Source organism: Sphaeramia orbicularis, chromosome 5 (assembly GCF_902148855.1).
Source record: "Sphaeramia orbicularis chromosome 5, fSphaOr1.1, whole genome shotgun sequence".
NCBI classification, from domain to species: Eukaryota; Metazoa; Chordata; class Actinopteri; order Kurtiformes; family Apogonidae; genus Sphaeramia; species Sphaeramia orbicularis.
The window spans coordinates 21282192-21305419 of record NC_043961.1 but is presented as its reverse complement, the minus strand read 5'-3'; the positions used below and the strand labels follow the sequence as shown (position 1 = coordinate 21305419).

Genomic DNA, 23228 nt, shown 5'->3' with positions numbered 1-23228 from the left:
ATAACCAACGAAGTAAAGAAACTAATACAAAGACAGAATCAAAACAGTATGAAGGGTTTTTTGTCAAATCACACAAGGTCAATAAGTCGAGACTTCAGAGGTTTGATCAGACTCTGTTGGAGAATACATATTCCATAGCTGTAGGAAGGAAAGTCAAAAGGTTCAGATGGTCTGTCCAAGTCTTGATTTCCTCAGGGTTCATCTCACTATCTGGGATTCTTCCTTTTTCTTTTTAATTTTTAATCGACGTGTCAAGGGCCATGGGGTTTAGTAGTAGAAGTGATTGTTCAGTGGTGGTCAGTAGGCAGTAGTAGACATTTATATATTTGATCTGCTGTGTCTTAGGTCAGCAGGTTAAGTTACTGTGCAGATTTACCCCACTGAGAAGTAAACCACCTTCACAACACTGAAAATCAGAGGTTGAACCTGGAGTTACATCAGGAACCCCTAAATCCAGTGGTGACTGCTGGTCTTTAAAACAGAGGAAGCGCATCATAAAACTTGTCGTATTATAACAAAGCAGTAAAAAATAAAAGGAATGCTTAATTAAGGCTGTTCTGCTTCATCTACAGGGTGGGGAAGCAACATTTACAATATTTTGAGGCAGGGATTGAAAGACAGTGTATGACCAATTAGTTTATTGAAAGTCATGAGAATTTATTTGTCACAAGAAAATTGACATAATAGAAAATGTTTTTATTCTATGTGTCCTCCTTCTTTCTCAATAACTGCCTTCACACGCTTCCTGAAACTTGCGCAAGTGTTCCTCAAATATTCGGGTGAAAACTTCTCCCATTCTTCTTTAATAGTATCTTCCAGACTTTCTCGGAATAGTTTTGCTCATAGTCATTCTCTTCTTTCCATTATAAACAGTCTTTATGGACACTCCAACTATTTTTGAAATCTCCTTTGGTGTGACGAGTGCATTCAGCAAATCACACACTCTTTGACGTTTGCTTTCCTGATTACTCATATGGGCAAAAGTTTCTGAAAAGGTATGGATAATAGTGTTAGGTATGATTATGACATCAATATATGTTTGGTTTCAAACAATTGATGTAGTGCCTGCTGAGAAAAAACAACTAAATGTTCATTGTAAATTTTGCTTCCCCACCCTGTATACCATAAAACCACAGCAACACACACTTGCAGGTGTATGACTTGACCCTTTTTGTCTTCAGTTAATGTAGTCACGGCACTTTGGTAAACGACTTCTATTCAGCTGATATCCAAAGTGGAACTGAGCTCCAATGTGCTCCGATGCAGATATGTTTCAATGTTGCTGTCAGTCAAAATGGGTTCAGCCTTTCAGACCAATACCTATTCTGTCCAACAGTTCATCCAATCCAACGTCCAGAGTAAGTAACTAAGTAAATTTTATTTATAGAGCACTTTTCACAGAGAGTCACAAAGTGCTTTACAGTGCAAAATACAATAAAATACAATAAAAATACCATTTAAAAATACAATAAAATACAATCAAAATACAATTAAAATGCAATAAATACATAAAGTGCAATTGGTTGTAGCAGCCCTGAGTCAGTTAGGAATAAAAATGCATGCTTGAACAAGAGTGTCTTAAGATGTTTTTTTTTTTAAAGTCCCAACAGAGTCCATGGACCATTGGTACAGAGGGAGATCAAAGTCCAGCATCCTGGCCCACCTACTGACCCATTCACACCCACAGATGCTGAACAGCCGTGGGAGGGTTTTGGGTGGGATGATTGTATGCATTTATCCAATGACCACCATGCTTTCCTACAGTGGAAAAAAAAAATAGCTCGGTGCAGGCTCATAGACAACCCACAGTATCGGGGAATTTGCATCAGAAAGCCATAAAATTAAGTGCATGCTTGCACATTTTTAATGTAAATGTACACAGTAAAAAACAGAGTGTCAATTTAACTCTTAAAGAGTTGAATTTAACTTTAGATATCATTTGGTACCACTCAAAATTAGAGTAAAATTTACTCTATGGCCAGTGTCAAATTTTCAGAGTTAATTCTATTCAATTCAGTGTCAAAATTAACAATGAAATGTGTAAAAATATTTACTTATTACTAGGCCTGTAACGGTACACGTACCGAACCGTTTCAGTACACACCTGTTCGGTTTGGTACACAGCTGTACCGAAACGGCACAGTACGTTGAGAAAGAGAAAAAGGAACGAAAGACACTGTTCGATGTGGAACTTTAAATCTGCACAAGTTCCACACGGACATATTGAAAGACGCGCACATCGACCCGAAATACAAAATAACAGCTGATATAAGATTAAAAAACAAAAAAAAAAAAAACAGCAAATGTGATGTGAACCTGGAAGGACGAGACTGAAGATCCTCCACCATCAGTACAGTCCTGTTTGGATCAGTTCAGGTCCCGGTGAAAGACAACAACGAGGAAAGAGACGTTAATAAGACGGATGCTGTTTGGCCCCTAGGAACTACGGTAGCTCTAAAACACTGACACTTGCTCTGTCTGTCTGTCTCTCTCTCACACACGCTGTATAACAGAGGAACAGAACTCGGAGCTGGACATTGAAATTATATAAAGTTTCACTTTTGTTTCATGCCAGCTTTTGTTACGTTAGTTATGGACACCCTACCCCTCGGCTCCTACCAAAAAAAAAAAACATCACCCCGACAAGTGCGCGTGCACGTACACACAGTGGCCTAAACAATTTGCTGTCTGTCCTAAATAGATAATTTGGTTAATTTTTTGTTGTAAAAGTTGCTCTTCAGTTTGTTTAAAGAGAATACCAGTTTGTCCTCTGGTTAATGTTGCACTTCATGGGGAATTATTTAGGTATTTTTATGCAGAATGAGAACTAATAGAAATGTGATTTGATTTTTGTTGTTTGTTCAAAACTACCTGTCAGGGAAAGTGCAATACTAATGTTTAAATACATTTAGTAATATTAATAATTTATTTTATTTTCTATTTGATTTATAGCAGCAGAATTATATTCCTGTTTTTCTATATTCAAATTTTTCAAAAAATTGGGGGAAAATTTTTTAAAAATTCATAATGTATTAAAAACATTTGAGGGGTTTTCTTTCTTCCCGTACCGAACCGAAAAAAACAAACCGTGGCTTTCAAACCCGAAAACGTACCGAACCGAAAATTTTGTGTACCGTTACAGGCCTACTTATTACTATAAAAAATGTTTTAAAAATATATTCAAAAATATATTTATTTATTAGCTGTGGCGTTTTCACACAGCTAAGAGTAATATGATTACACTTTATAGAGCTATTTTTACGCCAGATTTAGTTTATAATGACTCTATATTGTTTTAATATTTATTTCTCTGCAGTGTTAGTTTCTTCATCAGTCTGCACCTTACACTAATATTGATATAATGTTAAACTGCTGGGGTCCCCAAGGTGGAGGTCAAGAACGGCATGGGGTCTCTCTCTGAGATTAACTCACCCAAGCCCTCCCACCCGTAACACAATTGTAGTTTTATAGCGACGATCCGGTAAGACATTGTTCTGCCCACAGGTCTGACTAGTGGTGTCACATTGATTCAAAAATAAACATAAAAAGGCCAATTAACGTAGTAAAATAGACAAATTAACCTAAATAAACATTAATACACCCCCCCCCCCCCCCTTGAACCCCTGCACATAAAATAGAACACAATGAATAAAATGTCCAGTACCCACAATGCAATGCGGCAGACTGGTACTAATCATCACTAGAGTTGAATTTTACACTAAGTTTGTGCAGAACTTTACTCTGACTTTTAACTCTGCTGTTAGAGCTGGTTTACTCACCACAGAGCTATAAATACTCTAGGTTAAAATAGCTTGACTCTGAAATATTGACACTGCATTTTTTACTTTGTAATTTGTGTCTTTATTGTAAATTCAACAGTGCAAGTCTGTCCGTTAATTTTCTGAAATTAAAGGGGAAGTTCAGCTTCCCTTGCTGTCTCAAAGTAATCACCTCTGCTTTAATCCTACTTTGTGATCCAGGCTCCAGGGTGTCACACATAAAACACACAGTAATCAGGTTGGACAGCCTTTTTGGGAGAAACATAGAAAACACAGGCTTGACAAATGCAAGCCAAAAGAAGAGTGATAATTTGTAGGTGTAGAACAGGATAATAGCACACTGTAACCACTAGAATGACATTTGACAAACACACACACTATCTCTGTTTTACACACACACACACACACACACACACACACACACATAAATACATATATAAACACACATACATACACACACTCACACTCACACACATACACATAAATACATACATAAACACACACACACACACATACATACATACACGCATACATACAGACATGCACACACACATACATAAATACACACATAAACACACATACACACATACATAAATACATACACAAACACACATACATACACACATACAGACACACACACATACATAAATACATATAAACACACATACATACATACATACATACATACACACACACTCACACACATACATACATACACATATACATATATATGTACACACACATACATACACACACATACATACACACACACATACATGCACACATACATACATACACATATACATATCTACATACACACATACATACATACATACACACACACACACACATACATACATACATACATACATACATACACACACATACATACATACATACACATATACATACATACATACATACATACATACACACATACATACACACACATACAGACATACATACATACACACACATACATGCACACATACATACACATATACATATATACATACACACATACATACATACATACATATATACATACATACACACACATACATACACACATATATACATACACACACATACATACATACATACATACATACATACATACATACACATATACATATCTACATACACACATACATACATACATACATACATACACACACATACATACATACATACATACATACACATATACATATTTACATACACACACATACATACATACACACACATACATGCACACATACATACGTACACATATACATATATACATACACACACACACATACATACATACATACACACATATACATACACACATATACATATATACATACACACACATACATACACACACACATACATGCGCACACACACACACACACACATAGATATTTGTATTGTTGTTTTCAGGTCTGAGGCTGATGATATACTGTCTCACAGAAAACTGTCCAAAAAACCTGCAGAAACTCTCCTTTGTACACCGTGGGTGTGTGAGGCTATTACTAAAACAGCTCACTGTGCCGAAGTGGGGGTGAGAGGAATGATCGAAGATACCAATCAGTTTAGCGGCCATCCTCCTCACCTCTACAGCCTCCACTGAGTCCAAGGGGAAGTCCAGGACAGGGATGGTATTCCTGATCAGTTCATGTACTTGTGTCCCCTACTGTGACCTGTCCCCTCCAGCAGACTAACGCAGATGCCACCACAGTTACAGAGTGTTTGTAAAGCATCCTCCTCATTCCCAAGGACCTCAGACTCTGCAACAAGTGCAGATGGAATCTGTTTTCTGATTGCAGTTATACTAAATAACAGTGTTGAGAAACAGGCTATTTTCACAACACAATGAACAAAAGTATGATTATGTTGTCTAATAGATGACGAATTCTCCTTGTCGCAGCCTCTGTCCCTGTAGCAAGTGTCTTTCAAGCTACTGCCGTGTGTGGTATTTCTTGGTATATGGTCATAGATGCAACACAACACACGTCATATCTGAGGGAACACTTTGTCCACAGGGTGTAAATGTTGTCTTTCTGTGCCAGAAAATATTAAGTCCACACTGTTCTTTTGTTGTAGGTTCACGATCAATACTCCACTGAATTCAAGAAATACACAAAATATAGTTCACGTATTGAAAAACTGTCAAAAACTCACTTGGTGCTTTGATAGATGTAGTGGAAAAAGATAGATCAGTCTCATTTGTTCAGGTGGTAAAGTAGTACATGTTAATGGCAAAATGTACAATAGAGGCTGAATGACACCTGCTTCAGCTGCGTTACCTCCTCAACCATCAGCGCTTTAGTAATAAAGTCACGTTTTCACCCTGAACAGCATTTGATTGGTTCTGTCTGTCCCTCGTTTCAATAAGACATCTGTGGATTCTCAATCACATCTTGTTTACCCTAGAGGAAATGCTTTCCACTCAACCCCCTTCTCACCTTGAAAGTGACTGTACAGAAGTTTGGCGACGTTGACTCAGGCATACCTCCATGCTGGTTTTACATCAAATCTCTAATGTTTATGCTTGATTATTCATGTACTAGATTTTTGGTTTATCTTTCAGGGCTGAAAACAGACATTAGCCTTAGGCATATATGATTGGAAAGCCAAATACACTTGTGTAATGTGAACAGAAAGCCAATGATATGATACTCCAGTCCTGGCACATTATGTTGATTTTAGCTCACTCTACCTCTGGAGCCGTATTAAAAACTAACAAAAGGATTTATTTCAACTAAACTTCTTTGCCAGAGTCTAAGGATCAACCATGTGTTATCTAGAAGAAATATCTGTTTTTGTGCAAGGATGATAAAATTACATTATAATTGCACAAAATAAAATAAATAATACATTTATATGACGACCCATAAAAATTACAATATTTCTAGGTCTTTAGGGGTTAAACCTGACAAACTGAACACACTGTACACCAAATTCCCAGGCAGACAAATACAATTATCAATGTGTTTATATATATATATATATATATATATATATATATATATATATATATATATATTCACTAAAATTATAAACAAATATGCTTGTTGTGCTCTGAATAGTCATTTATTTACATTTATCAAATGTGATGACAGTTATGGAATCTACTTCATAGGTACAGGGTAACACAAAAAAATGGGAACTTTTTAACAATCCAATAAAACCAAGAGTGATGGACGAAAAATATTTTATTCATAGTAATTGAAACCTTAAAACATGCCATTTAAGAAACAATGATGGAATTTTCCTTTTTTAAAAATTACAGGGTGACCCAAAAAAACGGGAATTTTTGAAGTGCGTATTGGCAGACATGAACAAGTGGCAGCACTGTGAGACAATGACCTTGAGCAAGTAAACACACCCCCATTTTAGTAACCATTGGCAGCTGTGCAAGAACTGTTCGGTAACCGTGTGATCTCAAGATTCGGTAACGTTCCCTTACCCCCTAGATCGCCAGATTTGTCCGTTGTGATTTTTTCTGTGGGGCTATCTCAAGAGTAAAGTGTACACGACTCGACCAAGAACTCTGGATGAGTTAAAACCGAGAATTCAGGATGAAATTCACAGTATCCCAGCTGAGATGTTGCAGCGGTAAATGAGGAATCTCAACAGCAGATTTCAAGAATGCATTCGTACAGGAGGACGCCATCTACAGGAAGTAATTTTTAAAATATGAAAATTCCATCATTGTTTCTTAAACGGCATGGTTTAAGGTTTCAATTGCTATGAATAAAATATTTTTCTTCCATCACTCTTGGTTTTATTGGATTGTTAAAAAGTTCTTGTTTTTTTGTGTCACCCTGTATTTTGTTAAAAAAACGAAAACAAAACTGTAATATAAAGTCAGAGAAACATGATGTAGTTACTTACAATATTCTGTACTCTGTAATAGTCTGTTCTATGTAAATGTGTGTTTGTGTTTTAGCCATAGCAGCTGTTTGTGCTATACTGAATTCTATATCATGTGGATAGAGCTGTAATTATTTGCATATAGACACTTCAAAGGCACGACCTTGACTGCAGCCACATCCTGTTTGGTTTGTAGCTTAATCTTTTGTGCAACACGTGCATGTAACACAACACTTCAGATTCCAGTTGTGCATTGGTGTGCTTTCATCATAACAATATGTATAAGGGCAGTAAATAGGCTCCGACTGGTATACTGACATATTAATGCAATGCAGGAAATATTTGTAAGCTTATTATTGTGTTTGCTGATCACTTCTAATCTGTTTGCCATTCTCTTCAAGTCTGTAGTAAGACTAGAAATATGTTCCCTTATTTTCAAATAAATTGAAAAACCAAATATCATGACTTTTTATTTGGAGTAAAACACCTCTCTGAGGTCTGACCTTTTTTAAAACCCACATTTTTATCACTCAGTGCAGGAAGAAATCTGTTTTGTTTGGATGTGGAGGGCTGTCTCAGACTGTGAATCCCTTAGTTCTTGTCCGTATTTTCAGAGGATTTTAGTTTCCCTCCCTGTTCTCTTCCTTCTTTCACCTATTTTGCCTTGCTATGTGCTGATATTTACACATAGTGGTGGTGTCTGAGCTCCTAGCAGACCAGACACTCATTTTAAATTTATATGTATTAGACCAGTGTTTTTCAACCTTGGGGTCAGGACCCCATGTGGGGTCACCTGGAATTCAAATGGGGTCGCCTGAAATTTCTAGTAATTGATAAAAAGAAAAACTTACTAATAAAAACTATATGGTGAGTTGAGAGAGACAATCACATCCATAAAAGACACAACAAACTCTGAACCTGAAACTGAAGCACTGTGGTACTGTTTATCTTTCAAATGTTCATTGTGGTCGGTTTCAGATGCTGCAGCTCTTTCATAATTCATAGTTTGAGTTCTTGTTTGTTCAGTATTAATTGTCAGTCTTGTAAATCCAAGCTGGACTGACTGTACATATCCTGACCAAGGGAAATAAAAATCTCACTTTGTGCAGTAATCTACACCTGGCTTTTCTGCCACCATCCATAATAATATACATTATATAGACTAAATGTCATCTAAAATTAATGTTTATTTGCAACACAGTATAGCAAACTATTACATGATTAAAAACAAATTAATTTTAGCAAAAAAAAAAAAAAAGTCTTCATTTTGAGTGTCTGGGGTTGCCAGTAATTTGTGATGTTAAAATGGAGTCACGAGCCAAAAAAAGGTTGTGAACCACTGGGTTAGACTTTCAAATCCATCAGTTCAATCTGCAGACCACATGTATAAATATATAAAATACATAATGTTCTACAACAAACACTATTAGCTCTGTCATCCATCTACAGTCACCCTGTGCAACACTTTCAGTCACTTACTGCTGATCACTCACTATACATAAGACATTATTATTCTAGTTTTTCTCGTCGAGTTCGAGATAGGTAGATGTGCACTCTATGTTTATGTTTATTTTTAGATTTCTTATGTTTTTTACTCTACTTATCTTAAATATTTTTCATCCTGGAACTCTACTGCTCTTTTAGTCTGCTGATGTAACGCTGTAATTTCCCCATTGTGGGACAAATAAAGGTTTTCTTATCTTATCCTATAAGATCCAGTTGGATGTATTCACATAGCCGGTATTATGTATTCATATCCTCTTTATGACAACCTTCAGGCTGGATCTGTTTCCTCATAATTTGACAAGAACATCAAAGACATATGTGACATATCTGTTAATAATGCCACTATGGTCTTTGGTGGCCTTTGGTTATGACACTCAAATAGGGTTCCTCTCAGCGGCGGCGTCTGTTAATAGGAGCCACTCCATGTTGTCAGATGATGTACGGTGCAAAATGGTGATAAGCTCTGACAAATGATAATTACTCTAACCTTCATGGTCAGCTGTTGACCTTCTGCTGGTAGCGAAACATGTTTATTTCACTATTACAGCAGTAACAGGCTTTGAGCTAACCTGTCATTGAATTCTCCTGAGACTCTGAGATCATCAGTATGCTTTCACCAGTATTACACCAGTAGGGTTAAATTCAATAGCCTTAACTGGTCTTCATCTCTACTGAATCTTTAATCTCACAGGCCTTGGGCTTCAGAAGGTTGTGAGTAATGACAAATAATAAATAAATAAACAAATAATATTATTCACTATTAGTCACTGTAGAATAGATGGCATGGCTGTCGTAATACATCAGACACCAGTGTAACATGGCTCTAACACACTGCCGGGTCAAAAAAAACTCACACATAATATTTCACTGGCTGGCCTTTAGCTTTGTTTACAGGATACGTCTACTATGGCATTATTTATGTCCCACAGTGCTTATGCAATGCCAAAAGAAATGTCGCAATTAGGGGTGTAACGATTACCGGTATAACGATAAACCACGGCAAAATTGCAGCAGACGGTTAGTATTACCGTTTATATTCTAATTATCATGATAACCGTGTTTGATTATCGCACTTTTAGGGGAAAAAACCCCATGTAAAGATCTGCTTTTATGTCAGATATTTGAGTATAGTTTTAATTCATTACAATTTTAATTTTATATATCTAATATTTGGAACCAGTATTCACTTTTAAAGTCTTTGAAAAGGTTCATTAAGCATCTTTGTGTTATTTATGCAATAAAGTATATACATTTTTCAAATCAGATTTTATATATTTTTTGTGTTTTCTGGCCTTTTATGTTGATATAGTAGGTTAAAGTGAAAAAAAATAATAGGCAGATGATATAGATGAAGTTGTGCTGAAAAAAACGATACCAAACATGGGTATAGTAAACATTTCTGTATATAGTATATAAAGGCAAAATCAAGATTACTGAAAAACGACCAAAATCGGCTCAGACCACTAAGGGTTAATATTTGACAGTTTTTGCAAAGAGAAAGTGCATTGTGCCTATTTTTTTTTTTTTTTTTTTTTTTTTTTATTTTTCAAAATACAACTTTGGTTAAATTATTTCAGTGTGTGTAGTTGTACTTTTTGAACATTTTGAGCACAATTTCAATAATACCACGATAATAATGATAACCGTGATAATTTTGGTCACAATAACCGTGATATGAAAATTTCATATTGTTACATCCCTAGTCGCAATATTTATTTACATCCAGACTTGCATTCATTTTTCAGTATTTTTCTTGTATTGATGATGGGAGAAGCAGTCCGCTGGGTAAAGTCCTATTCATCGCATCCCAAAGACTCTCAATGGGGTTCAGGTCTGGACTCTGTGGGGGTCAAACCATGCGTGAAAATGATACTCCCTGTTCATGCTCCCTGAACCACTCTTCCACAATTTGAGGCTGATGAATCCTGGCGTTGTCCATTCTTTATGCTCTCTAGCAAACCGATGGTTGTTTAAGAAGCTACTCACTGCATCAGTTAGGGTTAAGTAACTTATTTCCAGCTGATACATTTTAATCACTGCAGTAATTATCCATCGGAAGCCTCTTATATATCCAGTTAAATCCAGGTGGGGACTATTTTCTTTTGGCCAGGCTGTAGATATTTCCCTGCAGGTCCTGTCTATATACTGGATTTGTACGGCTTTACCTTTTTGTACACTCTATCCTTTCCCATTGTGCATATACATACAAGAAATGACCAATGCATCAAGATCAGCTATGTCCAGTTGGCAATTTGAGCCTGCAGTATAATTATATAAATCAGTACTTATTTGGGTGCTTCTATGAAACTGGGCTCATTTTTGTATCTGGCAATATTAAAACAGAAATTTAGACATATTTCCCCCCAGGATGTACCTAATGACGACCTCAGATAAATGCAAAAAAAAGTACTCTTGCTCTGAGCCATCCCAAAATTAATGAATTTTCAATAAGATATTGGGGCCAAAAATATGACTAAAACTGGGACAGGAAAAGCTACCTAGGAGTCAGTGCATTTTATCTTGAAATGGTCTTATTTACCATTATAAATAAAGACTGTGTTAAGTTTGACAATCCTAGTGGTTTTTCTAATCAAGACATGTAGGTTTTTCATGAATCTGCAGTCTCATTCCAGGTTTGGTGTGTAACCCATCGTGTCCACTGGTGTTACATGCAGAACCTGCCCATTTAACCTCCTAAGACCCACTGTCCACATTTGTGGACAAGAGTTTCACAACTTTACACAAAAAAAAAGAAAAGAAAACTGTCCACCACAAAGGACATTCCATAAAAATTTTAAAAACTGCATCTGAAAAAACTGTTGCATCATGATGTTTCCAATATAGGCACTTATTTAATAAAAAACAAAAAAAGCTTGTACTTTGCTGACATGTCCTGGGTCTTAGGAAGTTAAACACAAATAAATTGTGAGTGAATTTGCAACATTTTTGTGAAACACTCTGTCTTGCATATTTACTTTGCTTCCCAAAATGTACCTGTGAGAGAATAAAAAGATATTTGAAAAAACAGTAGTGCATAATTTTCATGTTCTTTTTAATGGATTGGATTTATATAGCGCTTTTCTAGACACCCAAAGCGCTGTACATTATTGACCCATTATTCATTCGCTCTCACATTCACACTGTGGTGGTGGTAAACTACATACAGTTGCCCTGGGGCAGACTGATAGAAATGTGGCTGCCATTTTGCACCTCTGACCACCACCAAACATTCATACACCAGTGTGGGTGAAGTGTCTTGCCCAAGGACACAACGGACTGACTAGGACAGAGCGAGATTTGAACCGCCAACCCTTCGATTATTGGACGACCCACTCTACCACCTGAGCCACAGCTGCCCCGCTGCTTTTTACTGTGTTACATGTGGATTTTATGATAAAAATAATATAAAAATGTGTTTTATCTGAAAAATAGTTTCTCTTTTATCTCAGTAAATATATATATATATTTAAAATAGACCCAACATGCTTCCAAACTTGCTTCATAACATTAGTCTACATCTGGTTTGAATTTTTAGCCCCTATGTCCTGTTTTTGGGGACCAGTTTCATAGAAGCACCCATTTATTTCAAAGGCTAATGTCTAAAAAACACAGAATCAATGCAAAACTGTAAATAGAAAAAACGAAAAGTAATTATTCTGTCTTCGTATCAACATCTTCCAAAATGCATGAAAAAAAAACTTCCTTTAGATATAAAGTTATACTTCATGTTAACCTTAACTGTAGAGTGCATAACCCAGTGTTAACCCGGTTATCACACTTGGAAAGGCTAAGTGTCAGTGTGCTCTTCTAAGGCAGCTTTACAGATATGATGACATTCATTACAAACAGCTAAAGGCAAAGGGATGATGGGCTTTTCTTCTGATCCTCATCATCTAGTATTCCAAGGCTGTGACTCTGGTGACGTGACATTTCTACCAAATAAAGTCTCATTTTGTTTGACTTTAAAGTGGGAGCAATTCCATGTTTATTCCATAAATGGGGCATGCAAAAAGAAATGTTTTGTCTCTTGTAATAAGCATATTAATGATTAATAATAATGATACTACTGAAGGAAAGTTCACAGGAAAAATCAGAACAGCCCTTCTATGCTTTGAATTTTGAAGTCATTTGTTGTGGCACAACCAAAGACATTATAACTTTATAAAGGACTTTATTAACTAGCTCTTCCAGAAAACAACAGAACACTTATGTAAAAACACAGGTCTCTTTTGTCCACACTCTCCAAATAAAGTCAGTTTCTTTCTACTAAAGTACCTATAAATGTCAGGTAATGTTTCGATTTCTTCCTGAAATGCACCACGGTGTCCAGCTAACTTTGAGCGACAGCCAATTAAATCACTCCGCCTCCAATGGAAATATTTGCAATGAACTGTTAAAGCATTGATTGAACTGAGGAGAAACCGCTTCATTTCTCACTTTGGGAATGGTCCCACCATGTCAAATAATTAACACTGACCTAAAAGACCACATTGACCAGTGTAGTTAGAAAAATCAAAGTGAATGTGGTCTGTTTGATGCTTTGTAAGAATTTAACCACTCACAACATGCTCTTTGGTTTCATCCTTCTGTTGGATTCTTGTCTCCTCTCTGATAAAAACATGATTCACCTATTGCTTTTTTTCAGCTACAGCATAACTATGTTCACCCTCCAGCCTTTGCATTCTCAGAGGAGATAACAGGGAGGAAAAACTGAGCATTCTTCTAATGCAGCGATAAACCATTTGTTTGCTACGTTTAGTTTTCTGTAAAGTGTTTTTCTTCAGGTCATAACTATTTGTGTTATTGCTTTGGATGATTAAAACTGAGATACAACCTGACTCACTCTGGCTCACATGGTTACAAAGAGACTCTAAGAAGCATCTATTTACTGTAACCAGTCTGAAAAGCATGGTGTGTGTGTGTGTGTGTGTGTGTGTATGTATGTATGTGTGTATGTATGTATGTATGTATGTGTATGTATGTATGTGTATGTATGTATGTATGTATGTATGTATGTATGTATGTGTATGTATGTATGTATGTATGTGTACGTGTGTGTATGTATGTGTACGTGTGTATGTATGTGTGTATGTATGTATGTATGTATGTATGTGTATGTGTGTACGTATGTATGTGTGTATGTATGTGTATGTATGTATGTGTACGTGTGTATGTATGTATGTATGTGTGTACGTGTGTGTATGTGTGTATGTATGTATGTAGTATGTATGTGTATGTGTGTGTATGTATGTAGTATGTATGTATGTATGTATGTATGTATGTATGTGTGTACGTGTGTGTATGTAGTAAGTATGTATGTATGTATGTGTATGTATGTATGTATGTATGTATGTGTAGTGTACGTTGTGTATGTGTATGTATGTATGTTGTATGGTGTGTACGTATGTATGTGTGTATGTATGTATGTATGTATCATGTGTGTATGTCTGTATGTGTATGTGTGTGTATGTGTGTATGTGTATTGTGTATGTATGTATGTATGTATGGTACGTGTGTGTGTATATATGTATGTGTACGTGTGCGTATGTATGTATGTATGTATGTATGTATGTGTACGTGTGTATGTAGTATGTATGTATGTATGTATGTATGTATGTATGTGTATTTGTATGTACATATGTATGTATGTATGTATGTATGTGTACATGTATGTATGTATGTATGTATGTGTACGTGTGTGTGTATGTATGTGTATGTATGTGTACGTGTGTATGTATGTATGTATGTATGTATGTATGTGTACGTGTGTGTGTGTATGTATGTGTGTATGTATCTATGTATGTATGTGTACGTGTGTATGTATGTGTGTATGTATGTATGTGTATGTGTGTGTATGTATGTGTATGTATGTATGTGTACATGTGTGTATGTATGTATGTATGTATGTGTACATGTGTGTATGTATGTATGTATGTATGTATGTATGTATGTATGTATGTATGTGTACTGTGTGTATGTATGTATGTAGTATGTATGTATGTATGTAGTATGTATGTATGTATGTGTGTTGTGTATGTATGTATGTATGTATGTGTGTGTGTATGTATGTATGTATGTATGTATGTGTACGTGTGTGTGTATGTATGTATGTATGTATGTATGTGTACGTGTGTATATGTATGTATGTATGTATGTATGTATGTGTACATGTGTGTATGTATGTATGTATGTATGTATGTATGTGTATGGTGTATGTATGTATGTATGTATGTATGTTATGTGTATGTGTGTGTGTGTATGTTGTGTGTATGTATCTATGTATGTATGTGTACGTGTGTATGTATGTGTGTATGTATGTATGTATGTATGTGTATGTGTGTGTATGTATGTATGTGTATGTATGTGTATGTATGTATGTGTACGTGTGTGTATGTATGTATGTATGTATGTGTACGTGTGTGTATGTGTGTATGTATGTATGTATGTATGTATGTAGTATGTGTATGTGTGTATGTATGTATGTATGTGTATGTTTGATGTGTATGTATGTATGTTGTATGTATGTATGTATGTATGTGTACGTGTGTGTATGTATGTAAGTATGTATGTATGTATGTGTATGTATGTATGTATGTATGTATTAATGTATGTATGTATGTATGTGTGTGTGTGTGTGTGTGTGTGTACGTATGTATGTGTGTATGTATGATGTATGTATGTATGTATGTATGTATGTATGTATGTATGTATGTATGTGTACGTGTGTATGTATGTATGTATGTATGTATGTATGTGTACGTGTGTGTATGTATATATGTATGTGTACGTGTGCGTATGTATGTATGTATGTATGTATGTGTACGTGTGTGTATGTATGTATGTATGTATGTATGTATGTATGTATGTATGTATGTATGGTATATAGTATGTATGTAGTATGTATGTGTACATGTATGTATGTATGTATGTATGTGTACGTGTGTGTATGTATGTATGTATGTATGTATGTATGTATGTGTGTGTATGTATGTGTGTATGTATGTATGTGTATGTGTGTGTATATGTATGTGTGTATGTATGTATGTGTACATGTGTGTATGTATGTATGTATGTATGTATGTATGTGTACATGTGTGTATGTATGTATGTATGTATGTATGTATGTATGTGTACGTGTGTGTATGTATGTATGTATGTATGTATGTATGTATGTATGTATGTATGTATGTATGTATGTATGTGTACGTGTGTATGTATGTATGTATGTATGTATGTATGTATGTATGTATGTGTACGTGTGTATATGTATGTATGTATGTATGTATGTATGTGTACATGTGTGTATATGTATGTATGTATGTATGTATGTATGTGTACGTGTGTGTGTGTATGTATGTATGTATGTATGTATGTATGTATGTGTACGTGTGTGTGTGTATGTATGTGTGTATGTATCTATGTATGTATGTGTACGTGTGTATGTATGTGTGTATGTATGTATGTATGTATGTATGTGTGTATGTATGTGTTAGGGATTGACCGATATGTTTTTTTAGGCCCGATACAAATACTGATTATTAGTAGTCAAGGAGGCTGATAACCAATATTTGGAGCCGATATTCATTTGCAGTAAAAGTGAAAATATTGGTGTCAAAATTGTAAATAATACGAACTCCAACACTTAACTGTTTAAACTTTAAATGTCTTTAAACATGTTTATTAAACAGCTTTTCAGATTTGCAACATGTTAAAGTTTTTTTTTTTTTTTTTTTTATCTTAGACAAGACATCTTTGTTTACAAATTCTAGCAAACAGTGCAGGGAACTCCCAGGCTCCCAGCATGTCTTATAAAGTCAAATGCAAAATTAACCAATAAATAGCTCCCAAAAGTTTTCTACAGTTAATAAAGTTTTCCAAAGTTTCAATCTAACTGAAATGATATTTTACTCTCACTTTGTCTTTGTTTTAAGTTCAAACAAAAACAAAACGTGCAGGGGGTGCCCAGGTTCAGCAGCATCTCCGATAAAGTTAACTAAAAATTTAAATAAATAAACATCTTCCTGAAGTTCTATAAAGTAAATAAAACAAAGTTAAATAAAATTTGTACAGAAATGTGAGATTCAAATCAATTAGTATTCCCAGTTGAGCAGCACCAGATTGTGGTGCAAAAAGCAGAGTAGTTCAGCGTGCTCTCCAGTGGGACCAGGGCTTCTCTTACTCTCATAAATTGCATTGCATTGCGTTTTCTTTATAGTAGCTTGAAAGAACATACCGAAAGGAGTGAACTAGCCCAAAATCTCAAAATTGACCACTGCACGAAAAATCGATATTTTGCCTCCCTGTCTCGCCTTAAACCTCCATTATTGCCGTACAGTTTTCTCTCACACAGACGGTGCTTTGCTGTCAGTTTCTGCAGTTTTCATGTAGCCTACACACACATACACACACATACACACACATACACACACAACTCTCTAGCCATCCCCTTAACGTGCTACCCTGCAATGAAACTACCTCAGTGTTTCTACTGGTAAGGTTTTGCCATGCAGCACCACAACTCTGCTTCTTGGTGCAACGCCATGGCAAAATCCTTGCCGCCACACCATACATTTCATACAAAAAAAAATCCTCACTCTCACATTAGACTTATTATACATATACAGGGTGGGGAAGCAAAATTTACAATGAACATTTAGTTGTTTTTTCTCAGCAGGCACTACGTCAATTGTTTTGAAACCAAACATATATAGATGTCATAATCATACCTAACACTATTAAATATTAAAAGCTGCAAATTTCTATTACGTTTGCGGTTTATTACATTTGTGGGGTTAACAGATGTTTTCTAAAGAAATAATTCTTGACAGTAGGTAAATGTGCATGAATCTCTTTACAGTATTGTCAATAACTAGCTTATTTCTCTGATGTCTGCTGTTAGGTTTACTTACACCTCAAGATTTTATTATTCATGTAGTCACTGTCCCACATAAACTTTGTATGTTTTTCGGATTTAAGTTCTTCATCATTTCCAACACCAGTCGATGGGGGTGGGACCTTTCTGTGTGGAGTTTGCATGTTCTCCCCGTGTCTGCGTGGGTTCTCTCCGGGTACTCTGGCTCCTCCCACCATCCAAAGACATGCACTGATAGGTTAATCGGTTAATCTAAATTGCCCATAGGTGTGGATGTGAGAGTGATTGTTTGTTTCTATATATACAGGGTGGGGAAGCAAAATTTACAATGAACATTTAGTTGTTTTTTCTCAGCAGGCACTACGTCAATTGTTTTGAAACCAAACATATATTGATGTCATAATCATACCTAACACTATTATCCATACCTTTTCAGAAACTTTTGCCCATATGAGTAATCAGGAAAGCAAACGTCAAAGAGTGTGTGATTTGCTGAATGCACTCGTCACACCAAAGGAGATTTCAAAAATAGTTGGAGTGTCCATAAAGACTGTTTAGAATGTAAAGAAGAGAATGACTATGAGCAAAACTATTACGAGAAAGTCTGGAAGTGGAGGAAGCAACAAAAAACGTACCAAAGCTTTTATTAAAGCTCTCAAATCCAAAATCCTTAAGGATCCAACCAAATCCATGAGAAAAATGGGAATTGAACTTGAAGTAGACAACAAGACCGTTAGAAATGCAGTAAAATATGATTTGAAGTTAAAATCTTACACAAGAACACCAAAACACTTGTTGACAACACCAACAAATCCAACTTTAGCAATTTTTGGGAATCATGTTTATGGCCGCCTTCTAGCCCAGATCTAAACCCTCTGGATTCTGCTATTTGGGGCGTTTTAGAACATGCTACCAATAGAACATCACACAGCAATGTCGACTTTCTTAAAGATACTATTAAAGAAGAATGGGAGAAGTTGTCACCCGAATATTTGAGGAACACTTGCGCAAGTTTCAGGAAGCGTGTGAAGGCAGTTATTGAGAAAGAAGGAGGACACATAGAATAAAAACATTTTCTATTATGTACATTTTCTTGTGGCAAATAAATTCTCATGACTTTCAATAAACTAATTGGTCATACACTGTCTTTCAATCCCTGCCTCAAAATATTGTAAATGTTGCTTCCCCACCCTGTACATACTTTATACTTGATAAATATAAACTATCATCTACTTACATTTACTGTAACAGTTCCTCCAGCCTGATCCACTGTATTTCTATTCCTGCTGAAGATCCAGTTCAAAAATCACTATTTACAGTTTAGATTTACAAAGACATCTGTGCCTGAAGGAACTACAAATTAATAAATGATAATGACTACTGCATTAAATTCACTGTTTAAAACACACCAGTCAGGCTATATTTTACACCAAAATTGGCAATCTGTATTTAACCCGTCGCACACTGAAAGAGCAGTGGACTGACGCGTCCGGTATCTGTAAGGGGTACTCTGCTCAAGGGCACATCAGCCAACAACTTCTATTGGTCTAAGGATCAAACTCTTTCATCCTAGATGTGCAAATAAATTTACATCTGACAAGGATGGGATTCGAACCCACGTGTGCAGAGCACAACGGATTAGCAGTCCATCGCCTTAACCCAGGGGTGTCAAACTCATTTTAGTTCAGGGGCCGCATTCAACCTAATTTGATCTGCAGTGGGCCGCACCGGTAAAATAATAACAGTGAAAAAAGTAAAATTCTATTATAATCAGGTTTAGATCTACAAAGTTTCCTTAAAAATCTGAATCACATGAACAACTTGAATTGTCTTCAGAAAAACAAGTGCAATTTTAACAATATTCTGCCTCGGTTTATCAGGTTATCATTTACACGTGCATTAAAATGACACAAACATTTAGTAACAGGCAGAATATTGATCAAATTGCATTTACTTTTCTTAAGACATTTCCGTTTGTTCATATTTGTTCAGGTTATTCACATTTTTTGTAAAAGTATAGTTTGGTAATGTAAACATTTTCATGTATTTTACTTTTTTACACCAGAAAAACAAAGAAAGAATTTGGGGTTGTCATTATTTATAGGTTATAATGATAATATTTTACTGGTTCTGACCCACTTGAAATCTATTTAGACTGTATGTGTCTGTATGTGGAACCTGAATTAAAATGATTTTGACACCACTGATTGTTAATATCTTTAGTGTAATTTTTGCTTTTCACAAATCCATCCTGCAGGCCAGATTGGACCCTTTGGCGGGCCGGATTTGGCCCCCGGGCCGCATGTTTGACACCTGTGCCTTAACCACTCGGCCACCTCATCTCCTATGAACGTTTGATCATATGTAGTTGTGGCATTAGATGAAAATGTGCATCCTGTCAATCATGTTGATTGTTTATTATCCCGGCCCCCTCGAAGGGAAGGCAAGGGCTATTTTTGGTTCAGTTTGTTTCTTTGATTTTTAACACTTTAGCAGCAAAACTACTGGTTGAATCCAAACCAAATTGGGTTTATAGATTGCCAATGACCCAGAATAAATGTGATTACATTTTGGGAAAAGTAGGTCAAAGTTAAATTTTTTTATGAATTTTTTAAATCTTTTTTTTTTCCCATTTACCGATAATGGCCAAAATATGTCTGTGATGTCTATGTCTATGCTGACATCAGCACACACACACACACACATGATGACATCAGCTGGATCGATGCCAAAATAAACTACAATATGTGCGAGGGGCGGGGTTTGTAGTGTCTGGCACCACTTGTGTAATGATTTGTGAATAGTCTGGTTGGTGCATTTCTGCCCCTACAGTGACCTGTGGGATGTCATTCTGTCTTGTCTTTTTTTTTTTTTGTTCTCTTCTTTTTATGGGCTCAGCTGGCTGACAGGCAGCTGTCTGTACCAATAAAGCAGCAGCCGACACCAACTGTACTCCCAGTCATCATTGTCCATTTTTCTAACACCTTTGCTTGTGTATCCTCTTTTATTTGAACATTTTACCAGGGAGTATCTCACACTACTTTTCTTTTTTTTTTTTTTCCTACTTGTCTTATCCAGCGTCCTAACAGCAGAATTCTGTCATTCTGTCCTGTCCTTTGGTAAAGGATGGTCCAGTGCCTCCTACACTAAAGGAGACACTAATGCAAACACTAAAGGGCAAAGTCAAGGGAAGGTTAACATCTGGTCAACAAAAATAAATTACAGTAATCTACACCAAGATTATATTTTTGGGTAGGTAATTACTTATATTTTCATGAAAATGTATTTTGAGATGAGAAAAAATTTGTGAAAAAAAAAAGAGAAGTTTTATGGGTGTGAATGTTTGGAAAGTGACAAAGTTTTCTGCCGTCATTCTGGGTTCATTTTATAAACTCTCACAAATAAACTAAATTTATTCCAAATACATTGATATTTGACTATTTAATTATTTATGTCATATTCTAAACACACATTGTTTAAATTAAATAAATGCATATATCTCTGCAAAATACATTTGAATATAATGTTAATATCATTTGTATGCTGTAAATATTGTAAAAAAAAAAAAAAAAAATTATACGATATTGATAATGGAAATAAAAAATGTTTAATTTGATATTTACTTTTGTTGTCCATCTGTGATGCTGCCATTTGTCAAAACTCTTGCTATTTAGGTATGATAAAATATTTTTTTCCTCTAACCAATTATTAGGTTGTAAAATAGAGGGTTTAAGGTGTACGCTGAAAACATTTTAGGATGAAAATGTCAGAGGAACTTCACTTTTGAGAACTTTGTAATTCTTGCAAAAAAAAAAAAAAAAAAAAAAATAGATGTTAATTTTTTGTCCGTGATGCAGCAGTTTTTGATATTTTTCATTTAAAAATATTTGAAACTAAATTTTGCCCTTTGAGTATGTTTAAGATGCCATTTATACCTTTCCAGTTATGTGTAATATTTGTCTTAAACTTGTCTAGTTCAAATGTTGTGAATCAAAAAAGTAGTGGACTGTCCATCTGAGACGCCCTTGACCTTGCCCTGAAGCTGCTTTCTTTTGTATTTAGAGAATTCAGACAGCTCTCATCAAAGCTGACACTCAGATACTTCTAGGTTATTTCACTCAGTTTTGAATCTTCCAAAGTAAAAAGCACTGTTCTGATGCAGATGTCTGTTTTTTAAGGAAGGGTTTTTTAATTAAGGAGGTGTGGTGGAAAAATTTACTTTTTATATTTTATACTCTTTTAATATGTTATACTGTTAAGTGCATGCTGAGTCATTGTTATGTGTGATGTTTACCACTCTGTAGCAACCCCGACTTGGGGACGAAGTTCTTACCTTGAGTTAAAACCCAAACACCTAGATGTCTGAATGTGTAGATAGAGGATGGCACCTGTACTTCAGATAGGATCCAAGCAAGGTTAGAGTGAAGAGGTCATCATGACCTCTTCACGGAGCAGAGAAGGAGTAGTAGGGAGTGGTACGATGTACGTAAGGAATGACATCATAGGTTGAGGGGGGTGGATTTGGTTCTATATAATCTTTAGTTTTCTCTTGCTTAATCAGACTTCACTTACAGAGCTTTGTCTGTGATTGATTTCTCAATAAATGCATTTATTATTTTAACTCAAACTTTCTCCCTCTTTCTTTGTGTGGGTCAGAAGTTGAACGGTAAATTTCCACGACAGAGGTATTATCTCTGGTCCACACTCAAACACATATGGCGAATGTAATAGAACATATAAGAAACAAATCAAAATAAATAACCATTATTTTTGAACATTTTGATATTACTGTAGTAGGCCTAGAGCCATTCTAACATTGTCTCCCTGTAAAAACGTGCACCCTACACACGGAGTAAAAAAAAATTTGCATTCCATCAATAAACATGTGTGTCTTATACAACATTAATGCTCGGTTTTGTACTTCAGCTGGGCGTGCGTCACATTATACGTCATATGATCATACAGATGTGCTTTGACTAACATGTTGTTAAGATCAGCTGCATATATGTCTTTTTGTTGAGGTGGATTTACTTTACCCTGACCTGACCTAGACCCAGCCCTGGTCCAGTGAACACCCCTAAGCAGATCAGGATGGGGTTGCATTAGGAGGCCAATTTGTTAGCTCAAAAATGATGAGAAATTTGATGAGAAAAAAAAAAACAACTAAATAAATCTACCAGAGAGACAGATTGACTGTACGTTTGTGA

The 23228-nt window shown here is 35.6% G+C and overlaps 1 protein-coding gene across 1 annotated transcript in view; it reads right to left on the bottom strand.

The window, feature by feature from the left end:
- slc2a9l2 (solute carrier family 2 member 9, like 2) overlaps positions 1-23228 on the bottom strand; it is a 357677-nt gene that overhangs the window by 215199 nt on the left and 119250 nt on the right. The gene's annotated exons all lie outside the window — the stretch shown is intronic.